This window comes from Drosophila willistoni, unplaced genomic scaffold (assembly GCF_018902025.1).
Source record: "Drosophila willistoni isolate 14030-0811.24 unplaced genomic scaffold, UCI_dwil_1.1 Seg720, whole genome shotgun sequence".
In the NCBI taxonomy this organism is placed as follows: domain Eukaryota; kingdom Metazoa; phylum Arthropoda; class Insecta; order Diptera; family Drosophilidae; genus Drosophila; species Drosophila willistoni.
Genome location: NW_025814629.1, coordinates 226,279 through 236,200, shown reverse-complemented (window position 1 = coordinate 236,200; position 9,922 = coordinate 226,279).

Sequence of the window (9,922 nt, the reverse complement as noted above, 5' to 3'; positions counted from 1 at the left end):
TACCTAAAATAATAATAAATTCATTGCTTGCTCAATAGATAGAATAGTGGATTAGGCCTTCTGGGGAACCACTTAAAAGAATGCGCGCCACGAACTCTACCTCAAGATGGTGTGGAAAAGAGTTCAAAACAGGTGGTAAGTTTTTTTACTTCTACTTAACATATGATTATACTTATACTACACAGTGTATCAAAATTTGAACCCAATCAGTTCTGTAGTTTCTGAATGCATAGCGATTGTAGGAACTCACACAACATTTATATAAATATAGATTTATCTTTTCCGAATTTTATTACTTTTTGTTTTTATCAAAATGACAATTTCATTAGCATCAATTCATTTCAGTGTTAATAAAAAAGTAATGATTATGCCTCATGGCACAACTCTGGAACTAAATCCATTTTGAGTTTTATACAACACTGTGTCCGCCGCCATAATTCATTTTCATTGAAATTAAATTTTTTTCGTTCGTAGAAAGAATCTGATTGGTCAGTAGATCTCTTCTATGATTGGTTGCGCTCAGAAGAGTGATGACCGAAACTTACTTCGGTCAGCGGCGCCAGTGGGCACGGCAAGCGAATAGGCTGCTCAAAACTGAGCTGCCGTGACATCGAGCAAAGCGAGATACAACGCTGTGCACAGTTTGAGAGAGCGAATTCACGGAATGCAGCGGAACCGAGACTTCTTGATGCGATGTTCGATAAAGCGTGGGCCATTTGAATTTCGCCGTGTATTATGCAGCTCGAAGATTGACTTGATTATGAAGCTGTTCTATTGTTGCTGTGATTTATTTATCCATATATGTATGTATTATTATTTGGAAAATAAAAACTGCTTTGAAAAAATTGAGAAATTTGGAAAAAAAATATTAAAGAATCGGCTATGCCGAAGTTTAAATGCCCTTGCAGTCCTGAAAACTATTTTTGTATAAATAATTTCTTCAATGCACAGACACAACATTTAAAGTATCATTCTGTCCTTTTTATGTTGCGTCTGTATGTGTGTGCGCATATCTGCGCGGTGAATTCGAGACAAGATGTAATAGGCTGCAGGCGTGAAGTTGAATTACACCGATGGATGGACGGACATTGCTGTAACTACTCAGCTTCTCATGCTGATCAAGAATATATGTATATACACTATGGGGTCGGAAACGTCTCCTCTGCGTTACAAACATTTTTTGTAATACCCTCTTTAGGGGAATAAATAATAATTGGAGGAGAACTCCTGAATTTAAACTTATTAATTTAATTATTCAGCTCAAAAAGAGTTCAATCTAGCATCACTGTTGGCTTTCTTCTTGCGTTTCCCTTTACATTTTACTTTAATTTACACTCTCTCGTAGCATATAAGAATTTAAAAATTTACTGAACCAATAGAACTTGAATGCGACGGACGCAAAATAAATGTAAAACTACATAACGTCGTCTAATCTGTTTCGGGAAGATTGTGGCAAGGGAAGTTTTGAAGCATCGAATCCAAACGAGTAGCAGTTTATTATATGGCCGAGAAATTGGCCAACAAAGTCTAATGCATACACTCAAATAACGAACGATTTGTATCTGATTGGATAAATAGAGCACAAGTTACGGTCAATATAAATCGGCTCAAGCACTGCATCATCAAATCAACAGAGCACGTGCATACCCACACAGACGTTATCAAGTTATCGACACTGTTAAACTCGTGTTAGCGACGGTCCTCTGTTAACCCACTGTTAAGTTTTTTGCATTTTGATTTTCAATTTTTCAGCTATTTAGTAACTATTTTAAATGAAATAAAGTTTAATATGCTAAAAAATATATCAATCTATTGTTTTTATTCGCTTTTGGGGGATTTTGAGCATTCTATATATTTACAATTTGTCCATGAAAATGGGCATTTTACGTATTCGGACAGCTCCAAAGGCACAGCTCATGACAATGAAATGCCAGAATTTTCCCCAATTATTCATTATAATCCCTAAGAAATTTTAATGAAAACGTGTGAACGGTTTTCGAGAAAATTGCATTTTTGTTGACCACCCATGTTTTTCCCCATACAAAATATGTCAAAAATTGCGCCGACTTTGGCGAGAATGCACACTTTTCCAAGAACACAGCTCAATGGACATTGAATGCCAGAATGATTAATGGACTTTCAGGAATATGTGCATAGAATTTTATTCGGAATGTGTGAAAGGTTTTCGAGAAATATGCATAAAGGTAAGGGTATATATTTGTTCAGCAAAGGCAAGTTGCCGTTCAGTTTTGAATTTCGCCTTTCCATAGGGTGGAATAGGGGGATCAGGCACATATGGTGCCGATGAAATATTGGGTTTTGCACTGTGGTACACGTGTGGTAATAAAAACATTTTGATTATTTCTTAGTAATTATATTAGATATATTTATGTAGGCTTTCCTTAAAAATATGAATAAACTTAATGAAATATGTAATTTTTAAATTTGTCTTTCTCATTTAAAGGAGAATTGTAGTGATGACATACATACATGTATGTTCGTGAAACTGCAAACAAATTTGCTGTAAACAAATAAGACTTGAACCATTGTAGCATTCTGGAAGTTTATTATCGTTGTTTATTTAAATTATTAACAAAACAAATTCATTCGCACTACTACAAAAAAGAAAAAACAACAGCCATCTCTCTTACGAGACTGTAAAATTGGTTATCGCCATTACATCTGTAATATGAAAGTACAGGACTTCAATAACCTTTTGGCAACCTGCACTGCCAATTTTTCGATGAACAAAAGTATTGCCCACATTGTTCGCGAATACTACAATCAGACGAACAATGTCTGCAATTTGAATATTAAGAGTGTTCGAATTAATAAGTGAAATTGTAAGTTCCCTGTATATGCTTACTGCAATGATACATCTTGCGTAAAGCTCATTGTTAGACTTAATGGTAATTTTGAGGGTAATATTGATGTGTATTCCAATAGGTTGGAAATTTGTCACACATTAAATTTTAAGAAGACTCACCAATGCAGGGGCATTAATCGCTTTCTTGAGCAGAAAGCACTTAGACACCTCACACCATTTTGAGCACAGGGAAAATTTGCTCAAAGTTGCAAGCAATGATAGGAACCTTGTTGGTAATAAGCAAATGATTAATAAAAATCTAGCTTACTACCGCAATTTATAGTCATAATTTAATGCTAGGGATGATTTGGATAAAGATCCATTTGTTGATGCATATATAATGTTCAAAAATGGGTATTCCTACATGAAACATTTATCCGCAAAATTGGAAGTATTTCTATGGAATGTTGAACATATACGATTCTTCCAAGAAAACTTAAATTTCCATACATTACACATAGACGGGATGTGTTATAACACCCCTAGTAGTAGCCAAAAAGAGGATATTTCTTTACTCTATCGTAGCACACATTACTGACATGTGTGTAATGTGTGGAATGGCACATGCCGCTTTTTGAGCGATTTAAATATCTCCCTTAAGGAAAAAAAATTGCACACGCCAATCTGGAAACGCATCATAACCGATGTATGTTTTGCTATTATTTCAGCAGTTCTTAAAGAAAACTGCTGTTGTACTCTCACAGAGTACAACGAAATGTGCTATCAGTTCCAATATAACGAAAGCAAAACATTTCCGGCGTTATTAGTACAATTTTGCACAAGCCATTATGCTAAAATAATGCGTGCTGATATAGATGGCACCATTGGATTGCAAAATGTACTACTTAGGAAATTTTTAAGAAATGCCCTGGGGGTGGGTTACAGTATATCCCGAATTGGGGACTTTAAGGAATGGTTCCAACATTTGGTAACAATTCTTTTGTTCCGCAATTCAAATGAGATTTTGATTTATCCGACCATGAAAATAAAGTTGTTAGGAAAAAAAAAAAAAATGAGGAAAGCCTCAAAACTGTTGCTGGGTCCAAAAAAATTAAAATGTGGATTATTTCGTGGTGATTTCACCGGACCAACTAGGGTTCGGGAATCACATATTGAAAATGATGGTGAAGGTTCAGTAGCTACAGAAAATATAATTCGTTCTGCTGACTTCACAGTTCAATTTTGGCATTCCCATTCTCGAAATCCGTTTGGAATCGAAGAAAAATATAAGAAAATAATCGTTAGCCATTCAAATCTGAATAGTTGCATTGCTAACGATGTAAAGTTTTACATTTTGCAATGCAAAACTCTATTCGAGCATGTACAGTGCAGGTGAAAAAAATAGCACAAAAAGAAGCAGCTCACTTTAATATACAGTAAAACTTGACTAAAAAATTTTGGTTTGCAGTTTTTTTATTATTATTCAAGGTTTCCTCTACAATATTGAATTGGACGATGTTGTCACCTTGTTGGGTAACTCTTGGCTATCCAACTTCAATGTTGAAGCTGTTTTGACTTCGATCATTTTCGATCACAACGATAGCAGTATCATTAATATTCCATGCCAAAACAGAAATAATCTATTTCAAAATAGCATTTTTATAAAAGAAGCATTAAAAAGCTCGCAGAAACTAATAATTGTTCCTCATTGCTAAGAGGCCTATTTATTAACAAAAATAAATTGAAATTCACCTTCTTGGATCCGTTTGGTCACACTTCTAAAGCCGCGAAGTTTATTAGACATTATTCCAATTTACTTGGGGAATATAGACATGCTGCGGTCTTTCACGATATCCAAAGGGATTCGTTCAATTGTGGGTTTTTCATTTTGCAATATGCAAAATGCTATATACAAGACACAGCATTTACAACTGCAGTGATGCAGTACTAAATACCTGCTTGCATTGCTCAAGTGGAGCATCTGGATTCCAATATGATAGTTGCATTAGATGCAAAAGGTTTCTTTGCACTAAGTGCTTAAAAGACCTACTTATATCCTGTATTTTGTCCGATTTAATTTGCAAGCTATGTGAGCAATGAACATACAAAGCAATGGGTGGGGGGCATTCTTTTTTGATTTGGGTGGGGGAATATTTGCCTTTTCTATTTGCAAATGGCATACCTAAAATAATAATAAATTCATTGCTTGCTCAATAGATAGAATAGTGGATTAGGCCTTCTGGGGAACCACTTAAAAGAATGCGCGCCACGAACTCTACCTCAAGATGGTGTGGAAAAGAGTTCAAAACAGGTGGTAAGTTTTTTTACTTCTACTTAACATATGATTATACTTATACTACACAGTGTATCAAAATTTGAACCCAATCAGTTCTGTAGTTTCTGAATGCATAGCGATTGTAGGAACTCACACAACATTTATATAAATATAGATTTATCTTTTCCGAATTTTATTACTTTTTGTATTTTATCAAAATGACAATTTCATTAGCATCAATTCATTTCAGTGTTAATAAAAAAGTAATGATTATGCCTCATGGCACAACTCTGGAACTAAATCCATTTTGAGTTTTATACAACACTGTGTCCGCCGCCATAATTCATTTTCATTGAAATTAAATTTTTTTCGTTCGTAGAAAGAATCTGATTGGTCAGTAGATCTCTTCTATGATTGGTTGCGCTCAGAAGAGTGATGACCGAAACTTACTTCGGTCAGCGGCGCCAGTGGGCACGGCAAGCGAATAGGCTGCTCAAAACTGAGCTGCCGTGACATCGAGCAAAGCGAGATACAACGCTGTGCACAGTTTGAGAGAGCGAATTCACGGAATGCAGCGGAACCGAGACTTCTTGATGCGATGTTCGATAAAGCGTGGGCCATTTGAATTTCGCCGTGTATTATGCAGCTCGAAGATTGACTTGATTATGAAGCTGTTCTATTGTTGCTGTGATTTATTTATCCATATATGTATGTATTATTATTTGGAAAATAAAAACTGCTTTGAAAAAATTGAGAAATTTGGAAAAAAAAATATTAAAGAATCGGCTATGCCGAAGTTTAAATGCCCTTGCAGTCCTGAAAACTATTTTTGTATAAATAATTTCTTCAATGCACAGACACAACATTTAAAGTATCATTCTGTCCTTTTTATGTTGCGTCTGTATGTGTGTGCGCATATCTGCGCGGTGAATTCGAGACAAGATGTAATAGGCTGCAGGCGTGAAGTTGAATTACACCGATGGATGGACGGACATTGCTGTAACTACTCAGCTTCTCATGCTGATCAAGAATATATGTATATACACTATGGGGTCGGAAACGTCTCCTCTGCGTTACAAACATTTTTTGTAATACCCTCTTTAGGGGAATAAATAATAATTGGAGGAGAACTCCTGAATTTAAACTTATTAATTTAATTATTCAGCTCAAAAAGAGTTCAATCTAGCATCACTGTTGGCTTTCTTCTTGCGTTTCCCTTTACATTTTACTTTAATTTACACTCTCTCGTAGCATATAAGAATTTAAAAATTTACTGAACCAATAGAACTTGAATGCGACGGACGCAAAATAAATGTAAAACTACATAACGTCGTCTAATCTGTTTCGGGAAGATTGTGGCAAGGGAAGTTTTGAAGCATCGAATCCAAACGAGTAGCAGTTTATTATATGGCCGAGAAATTGGCCAACAAAGTCTAATGCATACACTCAAATAACGAACGATTTGTATCTGATTGGATAAATAGAGCACAAGTTACGGTCAATATAAATCGGCTCAAGCACTGCATCATCAAATCAACAGAGCACGTGCATACCCACACAGACGTTATCAAGTTATCGACACTGTTAAACTCGTGTTAGCGACGGTCCTCTGTTAACCCACTGTTAAGTTTTTTGCATTTTTGATTTTCAATTTTTCAGCTATTTAGTAACTATTTTAAATGAAATAAAGTTTAATATGCTAAAAAATATATCAATCTATTGTTTTTATTCGCTTTTGGGGGATTTTGAGCATTCTATATATTTACAATTTGTCCATGAAAATGGGCATTTGGGCACAGCTCATGACAATGAAATGCCAGAATTTTCCCCAATTATTCATTATAATCCCTAAGAAATTTTAATGAAAACGTGTGAACGGTTTTCGAGAAAATTGCATTTTTGTTGACCACCCATGTTTTTCCCCATACAAAATATGTCAAAAATTGCGCCGACTTTGGCGAGAATGCACACTTTTCCAAGAACACAGCTCAATGGACATTGAATGCCAGAATGATTAATGGACTTTCAGGAATATGTGCATAGAATTTTATTCGGAATGTGTGAAAGGTTTTCGAGAAATATGCATAAAGGTAAGGGTATATATTTGTTCAGCAAAGGCAAGTTGCCGTTCAGTTTTGAATTTCGCCTTTCCATAGGGTGGAATAGGGGGATCAGGCACATATGGTGCCGATGAAATATTGGGTTTTGCACTGTGGTACACGTGTGGTAATAAAAACATTTTGATTATTTCTTAGTAATTATATTAGATATATTTATGTAGGCTTTCCTTAAAAATATGAATAAACTTAATGAAATATGTAATTTTTAAATTTGTCTTTCTCATTTAAAGGAGAATTGTAGTGATGACATACATACATGTATGTTCGTGAAACTGCAAACAAATTTGCTGTAAACAAATAAGACTTGAACCATTGTAGCATTCTGGAAGTTTATTATCGTTGTTTATTTAAATTATTAACAAAACAAATTCATTCGCACTACTACAAAAAAGAAAAAACAACAGCCATCTCTCTTACGAGACTGTAAAATTGGTTATCGCCATTACATCTGTAATATGAAAGTACAGGACTTCAATAACCTTTTGGCAACCTGCACTGCCAATTTTTCGATGAACAAAAGTATTGCCCACATTGTTCGCGAATACTACAATCAGACGAACAATGTCTGCAATTTGAATATTAAGAGTGTTCGAATTAATAAGTGAAATTGTAAGTTCCCTGTATATGCTTACTGCAATGATACATCTTGCGTAAAGCTCATTGTTAGACTTAATGGTAATTTTGAGGGTAATATTGATGTGTATTCCAATAGGTTGGAAATTTGTCACACATTAAATTTTAAGAAGACTCACCAATGCAGGGGCATTAATCGCTTTCTTGAGCAGAAAGCACTTAGACACCTCACAGCATTTTGAGCACAGGGAAAATTTGCTCAAAGTTGCAAGCAATGATAGGAACCTTGTTGGTAATAAGCAAATGATTAATAAAAATCTAGCTTACTACCGCAATTTATAGTCAGAATTTAATGCTAGGGATGATTTGGATAAAGATCCATTTGTTGATGCATATATAATGTTCAAAAATGGGTATTCCTACATGAAACATTTATCCGCAAAATTGGAAGTATTTCTATGGAATGTTGAACATATACGATTCTTCCAAGAAAACTTAAATTTCCATACATTACACATAGACGGGATGTTTTATAACACCCCTAGTAGTAGCCAAAAAGAGGATATTTCTTTACTCTATCGTAGCACACATTACTGACATGTGTGTAATGTGTGGAATGGCACATGCCGCTTTTTGAGCGATTTAAATATCTCCCTTAAGGAAAAAAAATTGCACACGCCAATCTGGAAACGCATCATAACCGATGTATGTTTTGCTATTATTTCAGCAGTTCTTAAAGAAAACTGCTGTTGTACTCTCACAGAGTACAACGAAATGTGCTATCAGTTCCAATATAACGAAAGCAAAACATTTCCGGCGTTATTAGTACAATTTTGCACAAGCCATTATGCTAAAATAATGCGTGCTGATATAGATGGCACCATTGGATTGCAAAATGTACTACTTAGGAAATTTTTAAGAAATGCCCTGGGGGTGGGTTACAGTATATCCCGAATTGGGGACTTTAAGGAATGGTTCCAACATTTGGTAACAATTCTTTTGTTTCGCAATTCAAATGAGATTTTGATTTATCCGACCATGAAAATAAAGTTGTTAGGAAAAAAAAAAAAAAATGAGGAAAGCCTCAAAACTGTTGCTGGGTCCAAAAAAATTAAAATGTGGATTATTTCGTGGTGATTTCACCGGACCAACTAGGGTTCGGGAATCACATATTGAAAATGATGGTGAAGGTTCAGTAGCTACAGAAAATATAATTCGTTCTGCTGACTTCACAGTTCAATTTTGGCATTCCCATTCTCGAAATCCGTTTGGAATCGAAGAAAAATATAAGAAAATAATCGTTAGCCATTCAAATCTGAATAGTTGCATTGCTAACGATGTAAAGTTTTACATTTTGCAATGCAAAACTCTATTCGAGCATGTACAGTGCAGGTGAAAAAAATAGCACAAAAAGAAGCAGCTCACTTTAATATACAGTAAAACTTGACTAAAAAATTTTGGTTTGCAGTTTTTTTATTATTATTCAAGGTTTCCTCTACAATATTGAATTGGACGATGTTGTCACCTTGTTGGGTAACTCTTGGCTATCCAACTTCAATGTTGAAGCTGTTTTGACTTCGATCATTTTCGATCACAACGATAGCAGTATCATTAATATTCCATGCCAAAACAGAAATAATCTATTTCAAAATAGCATTTTTATAAAAGAAGCATTAAAAAGCTCGCAGAAACTAATAATTGTTCCTCATTGCTAAGAGGCCTATTTATTAACAAAAATAAATTGAAATTCACCTTCTTGGATCCGTTTGGTCACACTTCTAAAGCCGCGAAGTTTATTAGACATTATTCCAATTTACTTGGGGAATATAGACATGCTGCGGTCTTTCACGATATCCAAAGGGATTCGTTCAATTGTGGGTTTTTCATTTTGCAATATGCAAAATGCTATATACAAGACACAGCATTTACAACTGCAGTGATGCAGTACTAAATACCTGCTTGCATTGCTCAAGTGGAGCATCTGGATTCCAATATGATAGTTGCATTAGATGCAAAAGGTTTCTTTGCACTAAGTGCTTAAAAGACCTACTTATATCCTGTATTTTGTCCGATTTAATTTGCAAGCTATGTGAGCAATGAACATACAAAGCAATGGGTGGGGGGCATTCTTTTTTGATTTGGGTGGGG